The 21,532-nt window shown below is 30.6% G+C and overlaps 1 pseudogene across 1 annotated transcript; it reads left to right on the top strand.

Moving 5' to 3' along the window:
- The first annotated feature begins 5,423 nt into the window (after positions 1-5,423).
- On the top strand, positions 5,424-19,592 carry LOC145182632 (uncharacterized; annotated as a pseudogene). The gene is made up of 6 exons (XR_016448321.1): positions 5,424-5,548; positions 8,351-8,543; positions 14,827-17,749; positions 18,091-18,953; positions 19,047-19,195; positions 19,394-19,592. The product of XR_016448321.1 is annotated as an uncharacterized LOC145182632 (transcript).
- Positions 19,593-21,532: the final 1,940 nt, after the last annotated feature.

The raw sequence follows: 21,532 nt of genomic DNA on the forward strand, positions 1-21,532 counted from the left end.
TCCTCATGCTTTTGTACAGAATAATATTGTTAACAGTTTTAAATGTACTGGGTTTTTTCCCTTTAATGAAAATATTTTTACTGAAATTGACTTCTTAGCTGCAACTGTTACTGATAGGCCAATAGTGGATACTGACACTTGCATTTCTAATGATAGCAATGAGGTTGAAACCACTCCTGGCAATTTACCATCAACAATGGAAATTGTTTCACCTGAAATAATAAGACCTCACCCAAAAGCCAAATTAAGAAAGGCAGCTATTTCAAAAAGCCGTAAGGGAAAATCACGCATTTTAGCTGATACACCTGAAATGAAAGTGTTTTTACATTCAAAATCTAATAATGAACAATGTCAAAAACTTTTTTCAAGACAAATAAAATCCACGGCAAAACAGATTAGTTTTAATCAACATTCTGACACAAGTTTAAATAATGAAAGTTTTGGTGAAATTGATTTTGGAATAAATATACTTGACAATGAATCAGAAAATAAATATACTTGACAATGAATCAGAAAATAGTGAAATTGTTTCAGGAAATTTCTTACTTGTCAAGTTAAGTGGAAAGAAATACTCTTGACATTATGTGGCAGAAGTTATTGAAGTTGTTGGTTTAGTTTTCAAAGTTAAGTATCTTATGAAATCAGGTGACAATAAATTTATACGAGAAGATGACAGTATTTATGATGTAGAACTTGAAGATATTATAATGAAAGTTCCACCACCAAGTGTTGGTCATGGATCATCTAGACGTCAGTATCTTATGTTTGATGTTGATCTGACATCTTTTACTGTACAGTAATGCTATTTAATATAATATATTTTAATTTCGTATTTTTCATTGTCTGCATTAAAAGATTTCATCTAAAAAGCATTACGGTCAAATCTAAATGAATCTGACAACTAAAAATAGTTTTGGTTAGGTTTTAAGAGGTTTCTAAGTTAAAAACCTATTTAGGGGATATTAATCTACTTAGGGCCAGATTTTTTGTATGATCATATCATGCAAATTACTTTCTATTGATATCGACATAATTACTTAAAATATAAAACTCCGCCAAGTAAAAGGTTTTTAAAATCGGTAACCTTAGGTACAATGAGTTCATTTCTAATTGTACCTAGGCCACCAGCTAGTATAGCAAGTTATAAAAATTTTGTACAATTCAATCACATTTGAAGTTTCCAATCTTAACCCTAACCGTCCCATGTAAATAGCATCCAACTGAAAAAAATGTGACTAAATCGAAATAGTACTGGTAATTGATGTCATTTTCTTTTATTTACTACCAAAAAACAAAATCAAAGGATTATGACCGTAGATATTATTTTTACACACGGCCCTAAGTACAAGGACAATGAATGGCCCTTTGTACAATACTAGATACAAAACAAGATCTATCAAAAAATCCAAACTAAGGGAGACTTATGTAATGCTGCAATTAGTAGTTTTTTTAAAAAACAAAATTAATAAATTGAATTACAACAAAACGTTTTACTTGGGATTGTAATATAAAAGTGATAAGAAACAAAATTTTACTTTAGACCATCAAAAAATGTTTTTTGGTTATAACTTGCTGCGGCAATGTCTTTAATTTCTTACAAAATGGTTTTATATAAGCTTTTATATCTTGTTACGCGTTAGTTATGAAGTGGTTTGAACGCCATGTTTTTAATTACAAAGTGCTGTAAGTTGCAATTTACATTTGCAGGGCATCTATTTCAAGGTTCGGTTCTCAATGTTTTTTAGGTTTTGGAGAAAGGTTTGCGACATATACACTTGGAATTTTGTAATAGTAATAAAACTTATCTTATTAGTCCTCCCTTATTATTAAGGGCTTGTTTTAACTTTTAATGAAAAGCACTTTAGATCTGGACTTTTTCAATTTCTAATTAAAGTGAAATATAAATTATAAAACACATGTGAAATCAATTTATATAAAAAAAAAATCGTGCCATACTTTGAAAGGTGTGTTGTATGCTGAAGCATTTTCGGATTTCCTTTATGTAATACCTGCAATCATTTTTTGAGGTAATGATACATAATTTATTTCGTTTTACACTCATAAAAACCCAGTTTTTACAGTAATAACAATAAGACTGTAATTGTTACGCAATAAATGTTTTTTATTATTTCTATATTGTGCAATTGAATATATATCTTGTTCAACTCTAAATTTTGTTTTTCTTTTAAAAATTATTATTAAAATGCTAATAGCTAATTATGGTTTTGGTATAAAGTATCAGCTGTTTTCGACGGAGTCGTTCTGCTAACAAACCATTTTTTATTCAATTCAATAAAAGAAAATTTGGGGCAATACTAGGTACAAACAAAACATTTTTATTACCTAATTGTCACAAGTTATATTTCGTATTTTAAATTTCTTAAAAACAATAAATTTTGATGAATGTCTTTTAAATTGATTTATTTGTCATAGTTCATATTATGTTCATATAACTTCATGGTATAGGTTATTCAGTTTTTCAGCACTTAATCTTGTTTCAGTCAACTAATTTTAGTTAGACTGAAATGTTAGTCGACTAATTTTAGCTAGAGTAAAACTAACCTTAACTCCCACCCCTAAGAGTAACCTCCAAGATAATGCAATCAAAACATTTCCCTTTCAAGTATTTTTTGTTTACTTGATGTCTTTTTATCACTGATACTTTATATATTAGCCCTGTAACAAGACGCAATGGTATCTGCAAGTTTGCTTTACAATAATGTAGTAGCATCTTCATATTCAGCATCACAATTAAAAATTTGCTTACTGTTGGTTACTATTTTGCCAAAATAATCAGCATAAAAATCATTCAAACTTTTTAGAGAATATTTTATTACAAGTTTCAATTATTCTATCAAACTGAGTCTCATCTTTTATCTGGTCAATCTGAAGTTTTTTAACAGGTTCAATTATTTAATCACCATAGATTGAGCTTTCTATAATCTTGCAAGACACTTTTTTTAGTAGTGAGAACAAATTCTCGGTGTTGAAATCTGGATTATTAGCAGGTTTATCAACAATAATATTGGTGGGGTGTCTTTTAGAGATATGCAATTTCAGCCCTCTAAAAACTTTAACACACACATTAATCGGAAGGATCCAGGGCTGAGCTAAAAACAATTTGAAGTAAGATAAATCTTTAAAAAACTAAATTTAATTAATCACTCAATCGCCTTTATTTCGCTAAATTTGATATAAGCTTCAGTATAATTTTGATGTTCAGTATCTTTTTCAAAACTTTCCAATAGCATTATTAGGTCTCTATTACAAAAATAGTCATCGTCTTCTCTCTCTGCAGCCATAGTAAATTTTTGTGCTGAGCACCGTCAAATCACGTGATCACAGCGTTCATCTTAATGAGTTTTTTTTTTATGCAAAACACCGAGTTTCCAAACCAGTTATGTCTATAAACTACTATTCCAAGTGAAAAGCGTAAAAAATTAGTAAACTACATATTGAATAACGATCAGATAGTTGGTTTTTATGACTTAGGAATCTACTATAGCAAGCAAGAAATCTACTTTACCAATCTGCTCGCGAGTAAAAAATTCCTAGAGTCAAATGTTGCAATTGTTGTTTGTTTTTTTTGACCTTATTGAATTGAGCAGCTCAGGACCCTCTTCTTTCATAAATTTACTTTTAAGTGTTTTACACTGTTATGGTCTTAACGATAATTTCTTATTACGGAATTGGGTTTCCTTTGCTTTTAAGTAAGCTTCCTTCTCGTTCGCTTTTAAGTAAGCTTCCTAATTTGGTTATTTAGCATTGCAGTAATTATCATTTAAAATTGAAATAGAAGTAAAATAGATAATAAATAAAATGGAATTAAAAAAGAAGTAATGTTGCAGTAAATGATGTTGTGCGTCATATTCTACCAGTTTGACACATGAAAACATTTTTTTGATGAACTGTATGCCATTTATAGTATCTTTCCTAAGAACAAAGCGGAACTGAAAAATGTTGCAAAAGCTTAAAGTGTAAAGTTAAATTCAATTTACGTATTCTAGGTATTAGATTGGCGTCATCCAGCACACGAACCGTGATGGCTGTTTCTAATAGCTATGCAGTACTGTATCAACACTCACGAAATTGCATTAGACATAAAAGGTATTTGGAGAGAAAGAGAGCAATATGTAGGGCTTAAAAAAAAACTAAGTGACGTCAATAGAACTTAAAAATCCTTCTAAGAAATTAGAAGACAGATTAATATCTCTTTTAGAGGCGCATCAGCCTTATACTTTAAAATAGCATGCATATATATATATATATATATATATATATATATATATATATATATATATATATATATATATATATATATATAATAATATATAATAGTATAAGGTAATGAGATAATTTTCATTACTTTTTATTGCTATCTCGCTTATATTTGGAATGCGCTACCACGGTGTGTGTGTATATACAGCTCATGTTGAAAAACAATATAAAGCAAAAATGTCACACTCACACCTTTATTGAAAGTTTTTTTTTTACTTTTAATTTTATCTTTGGCAGTCCATATTCTCTGCAGCTTTTGAATGGCTTCCATCAACTGCAGAAATGAGATAGGGTTTGCATCCATAATGGAAACTATGAGCATTACTGACCGGGATCATTACTCCAACCATGGGATCATCACTCCAACCATCTTGAATTAGGGTAACAACACAATAATCAACAAAATCATTTTTTATTGAGACGATTACTTCTATATTTACGTTTACTTAGAAATCTAAAGATATCAGTTTTTTATTTGGTTGTTCGTATTCCGGTCTTTTTAAGCAGTAAGGTGAACTCAAGATTTTCTACTATAATGAATTTTATATTTTCTGAATGGAAAATATTTTAAACTTGCAAATCTAGTTCATCCTTCTGATTTCATGCTTTTATAGCAACGAACATTAGGAATTTCACCCCCCAGATTTCATCCCCCGAGAAGTTGTTAGGTTTTGATTTGGAGCTTTAAATAAAAACCCAAAACAAGCTCCTTTTCACGGTGGTATGCGGCCACATAGTGCATAGTGCAGTGTAGGCCACAGTCGTGCAAGAACTGAAGTACAGGATTTGTTTTTTAAAGGTTTTATTTTGTACCGAAAACATATTTCAGAAGTTAAGATTATTCAGTAAAAGCTTGTGGTTGCCGTTTGAAAGTTGCATCTGGCATCCGCTACGGCTAAACTTTGACTTTAACACACCTAACTTTAACGTCACTGTTTTTGTTTTGTATTTTATTAATGCAGTAGTTGGGTTAGTAAAAGAACTTGAACCACAGAGTTCTAATTAAAAATTAGAGAAAAAAAATCAGATAGATTTTGTGCGGAGGAGCAAACATTTATGTTAATAATTGAGCGTTTTTAAACGAAATGAACTCATTTAAACGCGTTTGAAAAAAACAATTTGTTTGTAACTGGCGTGTCTATAAACGCAGGTCAGATTTTGAATATTTGATGAATAGCAAATAAACTTAAGAATAAACTTTTTTGCATTTAAAATTCAGTTTCAAATTGTTTCCAGCGCATTTAACAGAAATAAGCTTGAAAAAAGATTGGTATGTTTTTTAACTGATCATTTTGCTATTTTTGTTGTAATTATATTTTTTGTTATCAACATTTTTAGAAGTAATTTTTATTCATTTTTTATTGTCATTATTTTTCTTTCGCAATATAATTAGTTGTTTTGAACTTTTTTGCTTGATTTGTGCAAGAAATTTTTGAAAAAATGAAAAAGAAAAAAAATCTTTTTACATATTGAAAAGTACATTTAAAAGAAAATTATTACAATATTTTATCAAAATAATTTTTTTGACTGTAAAAATCATTTTTAGATAAACAGTGTCATCTTTAGGTTATCATCACGTTATTTATGATTGGTTCTTATCAAATCTTATCAAAGCTCAAATTAATGATGTTTTATTTCCACATTTCTTGTCTAATAAATATGCACTTTATTAGTTCTGGGGTTAGGGTTAGTGCAGTAGTTAGTTCTTAGTAGAATTATTTTGTTTGTTCAGCTGTATGCAAACATGAAGAATCTCAAAAATTTAGTTTTGTCATTTTTGCAAGTTACTGTTAAAGATTTGGATTTAAATATTTCAAGTTAAAAAAATTTTGTAAATATTATTTTGTTTCTTAATTATTTTGTAAATTATATTTTTTTTTTTTTTTTTTTATTTTTATTTTTTTTATTAATTTATATATTTTTGTTATTTTATATATTTTTTTATATAAATTCATAATTTAGCAGGGATACAAATCGAGTGAAAACTAAATATTTTACAAGTAAAGTATTTCAATGAACTCGTAAAAGAACAAGTTAGAATTCACTGAATATTTTATTTGTTATAAAGTTGCTTTTGAATCAAAGTTTAATATTCGACAATTGAAATCAAATTGAAATGTTGCGCTTTATTTGGGATGATTCACTTTTAGGTTTTGGATCAAGTTAAATTTCAATAAAAATCAAACAAAAAGATATCACAGTTATTTCCTAAGTTCACAAAACCATTTTAAAACATTCTTTTTTATTGCCACAAATTAGGTGCGCGCAAATCCTGTGGATGCAAGGAATTAAGATTCTGAACCGCATTAAGCTCTCCTTCGTCTTGCTTAAAACTTTCCACAATTAGAAGGTACAAAGACGTAAAGCATTTACCTTCTTTTTTGAAGAAAAACTTTGCCGACAAAAAGGAAACAGGTTATTGACAAAAAACCAGAGTACTGCTCACTAGTCATCCAAACGTTATGAAAAGCTTTAATGATGAGCTGAAATTTACGCTGGAGAACTTTTAAAGAAGTTTTTTAACATGGCGCATCAATCTTTATAGTCTGGTAGAGTGACGGAACTAAAGTTATTGCAATAGAATATTTACATAGAAATTCTAACTCATATTGTTTAGGCCTGTCTGGGTCGGAAACAATATTATGATAAGCAAATAACCAAACAATCCAGTATTTCATTGCTCTGTCAAAATGGTTTTTTCTTCTTGTTTAATACCCATCGTAAGGTATTTAAATTCCTCAAGTTGTTGGTTATGCTTTAATTTTTTTTTTTTTTTTTTTTAATTTTTTTTGATGGTTCCGAGAGCGAAGAGTCCTCACTCATGTTTTTTACAGAAGCAATGCTTCTTTTCACTGACTCCTCTGTAATTGTCTCATGTAATGTCTCATGTAACTTGTCTAAAAGCGTCACTGAATATGGTTCTTTATCAATTCTTCGGCTTTCTAACTATTTCTTAAACCATATTTTCCTGCAACCTAGTTTTTAAAAATGGTTGCATTAATTATATAACCAGCTATAATAATACTCATTAGTCAATCAGGTTCATAAAATATGCCGTAGGCCATCCACTGAATCTTTTTTTGGTTGTGTAAGACTGCAGCATTTCATCCATAAGATTAGTTCCTCTTTTCGACTGATTGCAATCAATAATTATTTCTGGTTTTCTTTTGTGACCCGATAAAACAAGATAGTGGTGCTTCGAAGAAAGTTACTCAACTTTCTTTTTTCGGTACATAAGAAACCATTGAGAGTTGTTTAGTGAATCCGAATTTCAAAGAACACTCTCCCGTGCCCAATCAGCTTTGAAATTATCCATTATATATTGCTTATTTATTCGCAATTCTCCTATCAATTTGAGTTCAAAAGTTCTCAAGTGTAAAGCCAGTTGCTTAATTGTAAAAAAATTGTCACAAGTCATTTGTATGATAATACGACTCACACTGTTTTTCAACAACTTTTTCCCCCTGATTCGCTGCTTACTTCTTATCTCCTTTCCCTATATATGGAATCCCCACTGAGAGAATATTCATTTAGCCAAAATATCTTCGTGTCATACTTTTCCAGATTTGATAGCATATATTGCTTGAACGGACATTTTCCATCATATCTGACCAATTGTTTTCCATCATAACCGACTAATGGTTTTCCATCATATCTAACCGATTTTTCTTCTACGGTGATATTATAACCAGGTGTATAATACTTTTTAAGATTTTTACTTGTCTCCCATATATTTCTCATACACGAAAATTTATCCGTCGCTCGTCTCTGTGACCGAGTATTTTTGTCGTCGAACCTTAGGAAACGAAGGATAGTCCGGAACACTTTTTTGACTACAGGCCCGAAAAATTGGGCACCCGTATTTCAAACTCCACAAACAATTGACATTGAAGTCTGGAGATTTCAAGTACCCAGCAAAAAGTAGTAATCCAATAAAGGCACTCATTACAATATCTACTGACTTCTAAGATGTGTTGAATCTCTATTCAGTATAAGTTCACTTAGTTATAACAGAAATGACATCCTCAGAAAATATTAACTGAATGATTAAATTGAAATTTCTATTAATTAGCTTGGAGAATTTAGTACCTTACTGATTCTCTATTTATGCTGTGTGCACGTGTTGCATTAATGGTTAAGGTTGTTATGGCGGATATTTTCCTTTTGCATTGTGGTTACAGCTTAGCCATCGTTAACTGGGAAATACTTTGGGGCCAGTGTTGTTCAGAGATTGATTCAGAGTTTGTTTACAAAATAAAGCGTGGGTAAGTGAAACATAATTGTGTTTTTTTTTTTAAAAATTGGTTTTAATTCATTTCTTGGGGGTATAGGTCTACGCTGATAGTTTAGTGCACAAGCAACGCAGAACTTGACAATGTAGAAGCTTGACTTTACTTTCTTTTAGTCACTTTTCAGCAACAACTTTAGCAGCAAAGAAACATCAAAAAAATGTAGTTAGAAAGAATAGTTCACTCTCAGTTGTTTGAAATAAACAGTCAGGTCTCTAAACAATCTGATGATGAATAACAGTGTGATCTCAGTGTGCTGATCTTAAAATCCAAAAATAGCTTAAGAAGAATGTTGATTTTGCAGATTTGCCATTTGATACTTATTGCTTGAAGTGGTTCGAACCCAGCGATTTCTCCTACTTACAATTTCTTCTTTGCCATTCCAAGCTATATCAATTTTTTTAGAGAGGCCATTATGAGTATTCAGGTGGTGAAAACAATTTATATGGAAAATATTATATTCCTTTACACAAATCTTGATATAAAATTGCTCCTGTAGTTTTAATCCCCAAGCGTAATCAGAGGATGCGTTTCTGAATATTTATTTTAATCATATTAAAGAAGAATGCTTTCTTGTTAAATATTCCTTTATTAATTGTTTCATGGTTTGTTTTTTTTTATGTATCTTTTTTTTCAGTTAACTATTTAATTATATTTTATACCATATACTTATATTATTTGGGAAAATTCAAAATTAGTGGCGAGGTTTTGATAATGACGATCTTTACTTTAGATGACATGAAAGGTTTTCTAATGCTCTGATGTTAAAAAGTGTTGTTGATAAATCATTTAAAATCCATCATTAAATTCACATACGCAAGTTTTTGACTTGATTAATGGTCCTCATGTGGTTTTTAAAGTTAATTTCGTGTGTGGACATCATTCCTCCACGTAAACTAATTCTGAGTAAAATTTGCTCAGAATTAGTTTTCGCGTTTTGTACAATTTTCTTTTTACTAAATCTCCTTTTAGTCTTGTTCGAAAATTTTCTATTCGAGAAAATTCTTGATTCGTTCGGCTTCGCTTTCACCTTTTTATTGTTTTGAGGAGAAAAACTTGAATTGACCAAGAGACGACCAAAAAAAAACATATTAAACTTTAGGTTTTTCTAATGACTTCATAAATATCAAAGCATTAATAAAATTTTTATTTTTATATTTATGAAACTTTTGATAAGATGACAAGTAAAAAAGACGAAATTCCAAAACAAAAAAAAACTGTTGAATGCAACGCTCAAAAGTCTTGCACCTCAAATTAAAAACAAATTTTCGTTTTCATAACGAAAGCTGTCTTGGTAACGACCGTTCTCGTTTACTTTTACTAAGAAACAATTTTTGAGCCGTTTAGTGCACAAATCGATGAACTCCACTTTTTGAAAAATCCTTAATTTAAGTGTGAAAGCACGTGGTCAAAACTTTTTGTATTATAATAACTTTCGTGAATAATAAATATTAAAACCATTTAGCGACAAAAAATTTTAAATTTCAAAATGGATTTTTAAAAAACAATCAACATTATTTCATCGGATTTCTCAACTTTTTGCTTAACGTTAATCGATTAGTGCACTGAACCGCTCATTGGTGAACCGTAAAACAAGGTTGGCGGATAATTTCGGATAAATGTCTTATTGTTTGAAAATAAAATTTGATACCACTTTGTACAGCGTAAACAATAGTAATTATAGTTACGCAATTTAACGAAAGCCAAATAAAAGGTATTGCGAAAATAGGTTTCAGAAAAAGCACAAAGTTCACTTTTATTAAAGGGAGTTTCTTTTGGAGTGTCCTTTAAGAGGTAAATTATTTTCTTTCTTCATATTGTTCGTGAGGTCTCTACTTATACATCCGACAAAATTAAACTACATGCCATACGAATTTCGAAAAAATGTGAAAATGATCATCCCGCGTAAAAATCTCAGATAAAAAATCTACTAAATTTGTAATTATGAAAGTAAATCACAAAACCTTAATTACACGCACTTTGATTTCTAAACAACGTCAAAATTGTTTTTAAATTTTAATTGCTAATATGATTTTTTTTTTTCCGTAAATATGTATTTGTTTTATAGCATCAACCCCCTGATCGCGATAATTTTCCTGGTCTAGGTAAATTTCATGGTTTCTTGGTCTTCAATAGACGTTTTTTCTACCGGCTACGACTTGCCCACTGTAAAAAAAATACCAAAATGCTGCAATTATTTATGTCAATTTTAGTTGATTTATACGAATCAAATTTGTGATAAGAACTACATTACGCAACTTAAGTTTCAGGAAATTTTAGCTTGTAAAGATGCGATTTGTCTTTTCAGCACTTTAGCACAAAAAGTTTAAATTGTATTTCCTTAACTTTAGAAAAAAAAGTTTAAATTGTATTTCCTTAACTTTAGTCAAACTTGAAAAATGAAAAAAGTCATTGAATTCAAAGTGTTTAACGACAAAAGTGACTAGCAACAAATAGCGGCATTTTTTTTTACGGGAATAACCTTTATCTGAAACTACTTTTATAACGAAATTTGTATAAAAATAAAATTAAAAAATTGTTAATAGTAAAAAAAGGAAGCAGAAGCCGTTGTGTGTTGTTCATTACCAAGAACAAATTCACCATGGCACTTTTAGATCCAAACCCCCAGAACATAAGTAACTAAAGGTTGATTTTATAATAAACCACTTTGTTGCTTTCATAAATACCACTTTAGTGATCATCCTTTTGATTTCCCAACTTTTAACAAATTCCATTTTGAAATAAAACACATGGAAAACACGGAGAAAAAAAGTAGTGTCATGGTAAAATGTGATTCATTTCGCTGCAGTGAAATTGTAATTCATATTGTCATAATGTCACTGCGGTGGCAGATGGTAAGTGCTTATCATATAAAAGAAGATCAACTTTCAAATGCATATTTTTTGTTGATTTTTTCAAAAATTTTGTAAGATACTAAAAAAAATAAGATTCTAAAAAACGAATTTTCAGTTAACAAGAAAAATCATTTCTGATCAATATAATTAAAGAGGTGGAAGATAAAAAATATACTAAAAAGAGATGGAAGAAAAAAATGGCAGATTCTGTATGAGTCAATTGAGATTACATATAGAGATGTAGAAACAGAAAAGAAAACTTTTATGGAATCGTTGTTAGATTTTCATTCATTAAAACATGAAAAAGAACAAAATTCAACGTTAAACAAATATCTTTCTTTAAACAAAATACAAAAAAAGCAATATAATGAAGTTCAGTATTTTGAACTGACGAAAAAACATATAGAAATTGCTTATATAAAAATAAACAACAAAAACAACAAAACAAACAAAATGAATATGCTTTTAAAAATGGAGAACTTTTCAAAACAAATTATCACAGTAATGCTTTTTTTGTTTGTTTGTTTTTTGTTTGTTTTTTCAAGAAAAAAAACGCATTGAGAATTATTCTATTTGAGGATTATTATTTTCTACATCTAATTTTTATATCTTTCAAATAGGGAATCCAATTACGATTATCGATTACCCGAGTACCCGAGTAATTGATACTTTATAAGCAAGTTCCGAGTAGTCGACTACTCGGAATATTATTTTCGAGTATCGAGCATAATATTTAAACAAAAAAAATGTAAATATTGCACATTCATTTAACTATTAATCAATCTAGTGTCGGCATTCTACCGTTTTTTCTCCTTTTACTTCTATAATAAAGTTGCTTAGCAACCGTTGATTTTTAACTAAGTTTCAAAAGTTTTTTTTTAACTAAGTTACATAAAATAAATAACATTTGTAATTTGAAGAAATACTCGATTACCCGGATAACGTAAAAATACGATTATTTGGACTCACTACTTTCAAATACCAACAGATCAAATTCCTTTTTTTTTTTTTGGAATGTTTTCATTTATTACTTTATTTTTTAGTGAAAGTGTTTTTTGAAATATGAATATATTACTTTAAAAATTAAAATGTAACTCTTCTGAACTCTTCTGTGGTATAAACGTTTGCAAATATGATAGAAGTTTTTTTTGTTATTTGGCATTTATTATTGCTATTATCTATAATTGTACACCAAAAAAAAGGAAATCATTTTTTAAAATACCAAAAAAGCATTCAACTATCATATGTGTACTTCTCTAACTGTAATTGTATCAGAGTTTACTTTCATTTCCTAGGTTGGAAAAAGATATCATTAAATATTGTTTGCAGGGATAGCCAGAACCACTGACAATATAAACATATTGACAAGCTTCTAAAACTCATTTAATAGCTGAGTTAGTGAAATCTTGTGAATTGTCACTTCCAGGCCATTGAACATGAGCAGATAAATTGGACCTGGCAGTTTAAAGAAAAAAATTCCTTTTTATTTCAAAGCAACTCTGAATTTTCTCCATCAATTGCTCCAATACATCCAGGGAATCTTTGAGTTTGGTAAAATCTAAACAATGATTGATAAATATATATGTTTTCTTTATCAAAAAAAATTTTAAAGTTTGTAGAAAATACAAAAATGCAAATATCCATGAAAACTTACAATCACAACTTTTGCTGAATTGTCAAAGAATATGCTTCTGTTTGAAACTATGTATTAATATCTTTTTTTAGCAATTTGGATTGAACATTCTTAACCACTTAACAAACTGTTAGCTGATTTACTTACACTTTATCCAAATTTCCTATTACTCTATAAAAGAGTATAATTAATTAAAATTTTAGATAATTAAATATAAAGTACTTCATTTATTTTTATTTGAGTATATATTTTTTTCCTGTTGTTGTAACATGGCATTATTTAAAAACATAATGTAAAATCTACAATAAATTCTCGAGTTTTCGTATTTTTCTCAACATACCGGTTGTTTTTCTCGATATAGCTGTTGGCCGGTTGCTCTTTAAACTGTTGGAGTAGGGTCTTAAACGGGATTCAAAAAATTAAAAATTTTTTAGAAAACGAAAAAAGAAATTACACCACATTAAAGGATGACAAAATTGATGCACCTTTAAATTATGAAAAAAATCGGCTCTTTAAAATCAAGGGATAAACAATTAAGTGTTTAACGCAGGGTTTCTTTTGGGGACAGCGTTTTTTTGTTTCCATTGATTTTTGACATTGAAGTTTTTATTTCCATTAGTTTTGTACTTTCAAATAAATATTCTGTAAATAACTGTTCATGCATCAATCTGAAATAGACTTAAATAAGTTACCTTTTAATTGCAAAAGTTCAACACAATAAAGACGGGCTTGGAGATCTTCTTTAAGATGATCAACTACTGCTATTCGCTTTGAGCTTTCGTAGCTGTTTAGCACTTAGTTAAAAAAATTTATAATGTAAAATAAATCTAATGTAGATGAGAGTTATTGCAACTAAAAGTTATAATAAAAATAAGTTATTTTTGCCTTTTCAAATAATATAAAAGCAATAAAGACGATTCAAAAAAGATTTGCATAAAATCTTTTGCATTTATTAGTTGACTGCATTATTTTTTGATAAAAATAAAAAGTTGCTAAACATATGAGACGCACAGCACATAAATGGCTTTAACTTAAAAACTACCTCGCAATTCAAACGGCGAGAATGTCTAAGGGTCAGTTTCCAATCATCCGTTTAGCCACGGGAAAGGGATGAGTGGAAACTAACCCTAAGTCTATCAAAGTTATTTTACCATAAAAAATAAACTTCTTCTCCTGGATTGCCAGGCGTACTTTTCTGAGGGGGGCTTTATCAAACGAATTTTATCTGGAGATGTTGGAAATTATTGGACACTAGAAAATCTTTATACACGAAGGAATGATGAGACTTATTTGTTTTGATGTGCTGGGAACCTTTTTAGCTCCCAGCACGTCATTGTCTTCTTTCATCCTCTTAATTAATTATCTGGTGCTGCTGTTAAAAAAAAATTGTTTTTTTATTTGCAAATGAATAATTTTAACTAATAATTTGCAAATGGGCGTATACTCGTAGCATAAATGGACGTATACTCGTAGCATAAACTAAATTAAGTAGATTAGTTTATTTAAACATTTACCTACAAATCTTTTTTTGTTTTGCAATCTATTAGTGCATTATCAGTTACAATGAAATGTATTCAACAGTAGTCTAGAAAACGTTTAACTTTCCCAGATTCAGATAAAAGCAACCACATATAGTGTTGTGAAATGAAAGTAGATAAAAAAGAAGAAAGAAGTTGAAAAATAAAAACCTTTTGAATAATTATTATCTAAGAGGTGGACTACCTTCAGCTTAGACTTTTTGAGCTGATCAAGGCTTCTTTTTTTGTTTTAGGCAGTAAACTTTTTGCTTTATGTTGATTTGCTATCATGCATGTCACAAATGTTAAAGAGAAAATCCTCATTCCATTTGGGTCTTTCCGATCTGAAGTAGATATTAAAAAGTATCTTCCTGCTGAACTTTACAGCCAAATATTTGACGAAATAAGTGACAGTCTAAAGATCAGTGAACTTGTTCAAATCAAACCAAACGATAGGAATGTTTATTTGAACCATGCTGCTTTTGGTCGTGCATATAATGATGTAGTTTCGCTAAGCCTGCAGCTGAAAGATTTTGCTGAAGCTAATCCTGACGTCTTTTATGATCAGCTCTGTTTGCCTCTTATCAACTACACTTACCAAGTGCTCTCTGAATTCTTTAATACTGAAAACGTTCTTCTTGTTCCCAATTGTACATTCGGAATGAATGCTATTACCAATTACTTGATACGAGAGAGAGAACATTCAAAGGTAGCTTTATTGAATCCTATATACGGTGCAACAAAGAAGCTATTAGAATCGTTTAAGTATGATGGTTTATTGAGTGAATTGCGGCAAATTTTTCCTGGTGAAAACGCGTTGTTGGAAGAAGATCCAATAGTGTTTTTAACATCCCTTGTAAAAGCACACAATGATTGTGATTTTAAAGTGTTGTTCTGCGATGCAGTAGCCAGTCAGAGTGGCAGAGTATTGCCTTTGAAAGAGATTATCCAGTTTTGCAAGACAAGAAATATCATTTTAGTTGTTGACGGAACTCAGAGCTGTGAGCTCCTGTTAGAGAATAACATTGAAACACTTCAGGATGTTGATTATTTTGTTATGAGCACGCATAAATGGGTAGGTAACGCTAAATCTTGCGGAGTAATTCGCTTTAAAGATGTTGAAACATGCCCCAGGCCTCCTGCAATATCGTTTGGTTGGCAACCTTTAAAGGAAAAATCATATTCGCAAATTAAAGCTGGTTATATGTGGTTAGGGATGTCAGATACGTATATTTCATACATAACATTGTCAAAAGCAATAAAAATGTTCAAAAAGTACGGTAAAGCTCAACTGCAATACGCTGCTAGCCTTTTGAATGAGGGGATGATGAACACGCTATGTGTGAAGCCTCTACTATCTACAACAAAAGCAAGCAGAGTCATAAATATATTTGAATTGGAGAGTGGTCAGTTTTCACCAATAAAAAATCCTAATGATGTCCAAAAAGCGATTCAAGATTATGGGGTGTTTGTTTCTGTAAAGACCCCCAAACAAGACTGTTTTGTAAATGAAAAGGATGATAAACATATAATTACAGAAAAAAGTACAGAAAGCATAGAAAAAATTTATGGTGCGATAGAAAACGCTTTAAACAACGGAAGCAGTATTCTAAACAACGGAAAAAATCTTAAAAATGGGAGTAACAGTTATAGTTCTGAAGAACAGGTGGCAGACCAACTCTTGTGTACAAAACTGGCACAAAATAAATATGTAAGGATATCTACATGGTCTTACAACACTCCAAGTGATTTTGATTTTTTTGCTAAAGTATGTAATAATAATCTTGCTCTGGTGAAAACAACTGATGATGGGATGCGGCGACAGTTTTTGTATACTTTTGATCTTTACGAAAGACTTTTCTCAGTTTTAAAAACAAAAGCTTTTTTTATTCGAGCTGAGCGCCTTCGTCACCATCTTATTTTTTACTATGCCCACACTGCCGTGCTTTATGTAAATAAGCTCGTAGTAAGTGGTTATTTGGATGCAAGTATGAGAATTGATCCGGTATTAGAATCAATTATGTCTGTTGGAGTTGACGAAATGTCTTGGGACGATTTGCTTGAAGATAACTATGTCTGGTCTAATTTTTCGCATGAACAGAAGACAGAATATCTTCAAAATATTAAAAAATATCGACGAAAAGTTAAGGAGCTTGTGTTAAAAATGCTCGATACCCACCCAATAAATCACCCTATCAATCCAAAAAGTTTGCACTGGGTAATACTAATGGGAATGGAACACGAAAAAATTCACCTCGAGACTAGTGCGGTAATCATTTCACAAGTGCCTCTGGATCTTATAAAGAAAAAGCACGACTTTAATTTCCCAGTATATACTTCAAAGAAAACAGCCAGTTCCGAAACCAGCTTATTTGAAAGATCAAGAATTTGCGAAGGAAAAAATACGTTAGTTGACATTCCTGGTGGTAGGGTTTTAATGGGAAAGGATAACTTAGAAAGTGACCTTTTTGGATGGGACAACGAGTTTGGTTCGGAAGAAAAAATATTGCTACCTTTTAAAGCCAGCCAGATGCTTGTTTCAAACGCCGAATATTTAGAATTTATTGAAGCTGGTGGGTACACGGAATTAGGCAAAAAGTGGTGGTCACCTGAAGGTTGGCGTTACGTCACTGATTTAAAAGTTACAATGCCTCGATTTTGGGTAAATATGTCTACTTACAGGTCCTTATTAAAAGAGATACCTATGCCTTGGGATTTTCCCGTTGAAGTGAATAACTTGGAAGCAGAGGCGTTTTGTAAATGGAAAAGCGAATCTAGTGGAATTGACGTGCGACTTTTATCTCATGAGGAATCTTTCCACATGAGGCAATTAGTGCAATTCGAAACATCAAACGCAAATCTGAACAAGTTTGCTTCACCAACGCCCGTAAACCTCTTCGGTGGGGTTATAGCAGGACAAATGATTTATGATGTTTCTGGGAATGTTTGGCGTCATAGCGTTTCTGTTTTAACAGTTATGAATGGGTTTAGAATGGATCCTATTTATGATGATTACACTCTGCCAACGATTGATGGGTTCCATAATCACATTTTAGGAGGATCTTGGATATCACTAGGAAATTTGGCAAATTTAAATGCGAGATATGGTTTTAGACGACATTTTTATCAATACGCTGGCATTCGTTACGTAAACAGCATGAATACTTTCCACAGCAGGTAAATTAATAACGAGAAATTTCACCGCACGGTCATACAGTAGTCACTGTAGCGTCTGATTTGATGCACATTTAAATACCGCACGGTTATACAGCAGTGACTATAGGGTCCAATTTGGTGCACATAGAGTAAGCTATATTGCCTAAATGCATTTACACAATAAAAAATTATGTAATTAATATATAGGCCTTTTAAAGAAAAATTTAGAGAAAACGTCTGCAAAATGCACACATCTGTTTTTATGTAAATTTAATTTTCACAAACACATTCATTGTTTATAAAATGTTAAATATGTTAAGTGTAAAATTTAATTTATGTTTGATGCTAAATAATTTTTTTAGAGTTCCAAAAATGTTTGATAATTTGGTTATTGGACAAAAATTAACTGAGCATTACACTGATTTCGATGTGGACACCCTCGTGGAGAAAAAACCAGTTCTAAATTGGCCATATATTCTTGGCATCAAAGCAGCTAATTTCATTAACGAGAACCTTCGTCAACAAAATGACGCAAAAAAAACAAAAATTTTATTAGTGTACGGAGGCGCTGGACGAACGGCCTTAGAAATATTAAGAAACTGCAACAACATAGACATTGAATTTACAGACCGAACGGCTAACAACTTGCAACTATTAGAAAGTCTTTTAAAAGATTCTTCAATAAATTGGTTCCAGAAACTCGAAGGAGAAATAGCAGAGCCGAAATCATTTCATCTGAAATCTGATGAGTGCGAAAACAAGCTTCTTGAGGAAAAGAACAATACCATCTCATTTTGGCAAACCGACTACAATAATATCAAGCCAATGCTAAAAGATTACGACTTGATTGTTGCAGATTTCAGGCACAAAAATGCAAGCAGCGAGCTGCTGCAAATGACTCAAAGGCTAAAGGTTAACGGATCACTAATATTGGGTAGCATTGATGACGTCAGTTTGGAAATATTTGATGAACAGCATTCGTTATCAGTTTTGAAAGAAAACTTTCAATCATTGGATAAAATTACTGAACATCCACACATGTATATGGAAACAAGAAACAAACATCAGTACGCCATATCTTATCTTTCTACATGGAAAAAGATCTCTAGTTTTGCAGAAAATGTTCAGCCCTCTTTAACACGTGAAAATGAAATACTGACGACAGCTCAGTACTACGAAGATCAAAGCATTTTGACATCGTATGAGAAATTTCACTACGGAGAAGGTTGGCGTTTGGCTTTATTATAAAAAATATACTTGAAGTATCTTTTAATATATATCTTTTATTTTTTCTATTTAGATAAATAACTTTTTTTAGGTCTTCTTTCTGTTAAAAATTTTCCACTACATGTGGCTGAGGTTTGCATAAATGCTGCGCTTAAATACAAAACTGGATTAGATGTAGCTCTTGACGCAGGTTGTGGACCAGGGAGAACTGCGATCGAATTTTGCAAAACTTTTAAGAAGGTTTAAATTAACTTTTTTGTTAAAACAAAAAAAAGTTTTTTTTTTTTTGCAATCAAAACAGAATTTAACTGTTTAAACCATTTATTTATTCTGACCTTCTGCAAGGAATTTTTTTTTTCGTAAGCAAATTTCAGCCAGAAGAATATTTTTTCTGACCTTTTATCAGAAGGAAACATATTTTTTCTGACCTTCTTTCAGGTGGAAGCGTATGACTACTCAAATGGTTTTTTGGGATTACTAAACGCTGAAAGAAAAAAAAGAAGTATTTCAAATCTGATAACTTACCAAGGTGACAGCCATCATCAACAAAAGGTTTGCGTTGAGCAGATGTTTGATCTCATACTTGGTTGCAATCTTATTGATCGGCTGCATACTCCACAAGAATGGTTAACTCAGTCCAAGGTAAATTTTAATATCATTCTTTATAAATAACCTCAAAGTGTGTTTTTAAAGAATCTTTGAGACAGCAAAAGAAAATATAAAAATTTAATCAGTTAAAGTTCCATTTTATCAGCAAAACATTTCCTTCTTTTGAAGGCGATGCTGAAGCCAAACGGGATTTTGGTTGTATCCTCCCCTTATACATGGCAGAAAGAACATACAGAAGTCAGCAAATGGGTCGGAGGAATAAAAAAAAATGGTGAAAACTACTTCACTTTGGAAGGTTTAAAAGAAATCTTGTCGCCAGAACTTGTACTCTTAGAGATTGTAAAAATACCATTTGTTATTCCAGATGCGGACGGGACCTATCAGTATACTTATAGCAACTGCACAATATTCGGAGCGCCGCAATTGGCTGTTTCTAATTAATTTGTTGAATAAATTTGATTCAATTGGCAGCATTTATACAGTTGCAAAAGAAAAAATTGATATGAAAAAAAACTTTAAGATCAAGATAGAAATATAATAATTTTAAGATCAAGATAGAAATAAAACTGAAGCTTTAATACGGATTCGAACGGTACAATTAACTTCTTAAGAAACGTCATAAAGTATGAAATTAGCGTTAATCCTTGAAAAATGTTAATTGTCGTGAAAAATGTTGATTGTCGTGAAGCAACTAGAGTTAAAATAACTTTTTATCTTTAAATTTTTTCAATTCTTGATTAATTTTTTTTTTTTATGAGTATAAAAACTGTCATTATTTTATTGCACACTGTATAATAATTTTGCGCAATTATTATGTATACATTTCATTATTCACAGAAGCCAAACGAAGTCTTTTCTTTTTTATATTTGGTTGTGTTGCAGAATGCTTTTTGCATACAATAGTTTTACAAAAGTACCAGTTTGAAATGTTATTTATGCATCTTCAATATTTTCCTCGGCCAATAAAGACTATTTTGTAGATTTTTTTTTTACTAAACATGAAGAAACTTTTAACCTTTTAACCATAAAAAAACTTTTTTCAACCTTTTTGAAGTCGGCGTCTTTATGTTTTTCTGACTTCGTTTATTAAACTACGAAATTTTTAGTCACATAATCGTCATTTTGGTTTATGAATTAGAGGACCAACAAAAGTTTCGTTTTTAACTTTTGTTCTGCGGATTTGTGAAATCATAAGGTGAAGATATCAGAATCCTGGTCCATCGTAACGAGGTTTATTTAGGGTTGTTTAGATAATCTATAAATAAACAACTTTACCAGTCTGTTTATACCGCAACATTTTCAACAGTCTATTTACATCGCAACCGAAATGTGAGGAGGGTAAACGAAAAAAAATAAAAATCATCCTTAAGTTTTATTTGACTAAAACATATAACATACTCAACAAAAGAAAAATGTGAGGTAATTGAAACACCAGGTGGACACATGTACAATAGTATGAAAAACTAATCAGTCACACCATTAAAGTTTAATACTGTTTTCACAATGACGATCAGAAACTCAACTGTAACTTTGATGATAAATAGTAGTAGTTCAGTTAGTAAGGCACTCAACAATTCTGTAATTATTTTAATCAAAAAATAACTGGTAAAACCTGTTTCAGAGAATTATGACAAGAGGTTAAAATAAAAACACTAAAGAACCTGAAACAAAATTTATTGCTTGTGCAAGGAAAACACTGGACTTAAGAGATATCTGTGGACTTATATAAAAAATCGGTTGAGAAAATCTAGCAGAATTTTTGGGAAAAAGTTAGGAGAAAATCAAAAAATGAATTTTTTGAGGAAAATTTTATTAGAAAAATTGATAAGAGAATTTTTGAGAGATTTTTAAAAAGAGATTTTTGGGGGGAAAAAAGAAATAGAAGATTTCAAAGTGAGAATAGTTCTAATACGAAAGATTTAAAAATAGTAAGAGAAAATTTTAGAGTGACTTTCGATAGCATACTAT

The sequence above is a fragment of the Hydra viridissima genome, unplaced genomic scaffold, assembly GCF_058129835.1.
Source record: "Hydra viridissima isolate aposymbiotic clone 2 unplaced genomic scaffold, HvirCarnegie_v1 scaffold_17, whole genome shotgun sequence".
Lineage (NCBI taxonomy): Eukaryota > Metazoa > Cnidaria > Hydrozoa > Anthoathecata > Hydridae > Hydra > Hydra viridissima.